The sequence below is a fragment of the Myotis myotis genome, unplaced genomic scaffold, assembly GCF_014108235.1.
Source record: "Myotis myotis isolate mMyoMyo1 unplaced genomic scaffold, mMyoMyo1.p scaffold_m19_p_8, whole genome shotgun sequence".
Classification (NCBI taxonomy): Eukaryota; Metazoa; Chordata; class Mammalia; order Chiroptera; family Vespertilionidae; genus Myotis; species Myotis myotis.
The window spans coordinates 85,975,369-85,977,763 of record NW_023416390.1 but is presented as its reverse complement, the minus strand read 5'-3'; positions in this window follow the sequence as shown (position 1 = coordinate 85,977,763).

Genomic DNA, 2,395 nt, shown 5'->3' with positions numbered 1-2,395 from the left:
AGATTGATCCTTTGACCATTATATGCTGTGCCTCTATGTCTCTGGTAATTTATTTTGCTCTGAAGTCTATGTTATTTGATATTAATACAGCCATTCCTGCATTCATTGGTTACTGCTTTCATGATTTATTTTTTTCCATCTTTTTACTTTCAACTTACCTATATCATTATCTTTGAAGGGAGTTGCTTATAGATAGAATGTACTTAGATTGTGTTTTATAATCAACTATGCCAATCTCTGTCTGTTAATTGGTATATTTAGATCTTTTATACTTAATGTAATTATTGCTATTTAGGGCATAAGTCTGACCATTTATTTTTGTTATCTATTTGCACTCTTTCACTTCTCTGCTTTCTTTTTCTTCCTTGTGGGTTACTTGAATATTTTTTAGTATTCAACTTTGATTTATCTGGAGTGTTTCTAGTAGATCTTTTTGTGTAGCATTTTTAGTGGTTGCTCTTATCACAGTCTATTGGAATTGACATTTCACCAGTTTGAGTGAAGGGTAGAAACCTTACTCTCTTTACATTCTGTTTCTAATTGTCTTAAATATTTCCTCTACATACCTTTAGAACCACATTAGACAGTGTTGTAGTTTTTGCTTCATCTGTCAAGCAAAATTTAGAAACTCAAGAGGAGAAGAAAACTCAAGAGGAGGAAAGTTTATTGTAGTTACTCATACTTCTGCTTCCTACATTCTTTCTTATTGACAATCTAAGGTTGCCTCTTCTATCATTTTCTGTCTGTTTAGACATATTTCCATTCTGTTGAGAGAATCCATTTAGGGTAGATGTGCTGGTGATAAATTGTCTTAGTTTTCCTTTATTTGGAAATAAAGGATTTTCAATTCATTGCTGAAGGACATTGTTGAGTATAGGGTTTGGGATAACAGTTTTTTCTTTTAGCACATGAAATATATTGTGCCATTCCATTCCATTATCCATGATTTCTGATGAGAAACCCACTGTCAATTTGAATTGTTTTTGTCCTATTGGTAAGGTGTCATTTTTTCTGTGGCTGCTTTCAATCTTTTTTTCTTTGTCTTTAGTTTTCAGAAGTTTGATTATGATATGTCTTCGAATGGTTTTCTTTGTTTCTTGTGATTTTTTCCCCGTTTGGGGTTTGCTGAGCTTCTTGATTCTGTGGGTTTATGTCTCTTGTTACATTTGGCAGTTTTCAGCCATTATTCCTTTGAGTCTGTTTGCAAGTCCACCCTCTTTCTCCTCCTCTTCTGGAACTCCAGTGACATGAATGTTAGATCTTTTGTATAAACCCACATTTGGTTCTTTTCATACATTACTTATTTGCTGAGTTTTTCTGTTTCTTTGCTGAGGCTTACGGCTTGTCTAAGGCGTGTTTAATTGCTTACTGAAGGGCTTTTTGTCTCGGTTGCTTTGAAATCTTTGTCACATAATTTTAGTGTCTCTGTCATCCCAGTGATGGGATCTACTGATTGCCTTTTTTCATTCATTTGGAACCTTCCTGGTTCTTGGTATGATGAGTGCTTTTTTATTGAAAACTGGACAATTTTGATATTATGTTCTGAGACTCTGCCTTTTATTCAAACCTCCTGTTTTAGTTGGCTCTCCAGAGAGGCATTGGAGGGCACTGCAGGGTGGAGGTAGACATCCAGGTTCCTCACTTGGCCAGCAATGCCATGCCACCTGAGAGGGGCTCCTTTTTGCTGCTGGTCAGGGTGGGAGTTCTGACTCCAATATGGTCTCCACCGACACTGGGGTATCTAGTTGTCAATGGTTGAGAGAAGCATGGTCTCATTGATCGGTGATGTTGAAAGTCCTAACTTTCCACAAGGCCTCTTCTGACACCACCCCAGTGCATGGAGGGAGGGGATACAGGAAAGAGGAGCACCTCATTACTTCTGGGGGGCTGGGGGCATGAAAATCCCAGCTCCCGGCTTGGCCTTCTCCAACACCATTCCAGCATGGTCATTGGGCCATCGTGTTGTAGCATCACTAGAGTGGTAGTCTAAGGTCATTTGGTTTTTGCTGACAAAGATGAGAATAGGGATCACCGTTTTTTCCATGGTGTGTGGCCAGAGTAGGGTGGTTGCTATTAAGAAGTTTTGGGCTTGCTGGTCTGTCCCTTTCCTGACCCTTTGGCTAGAGAGAGCAAGCTTTGCTGGGACATTTTTTTTTTTTTTTGGTCTGTGCCTTTAGGTGTTTCCGAGTTGATAGCTCCAAGTCTGGGAAAGGTGAGGCAAAACATAACCCAGGCAACTTACCACCATGATGGTCCTTGAATCAGAGCTCCCTGGGCAGTCTGCCTTTTTCCTCCACCTTTCAGAATCTTCTTACGTTTGTTTCATATATAATGCAAAAGCTTTAGCTGTACTTAGTGGGAGGGATTGGGAAAGTACCTCTACTCCGTCTTCCTG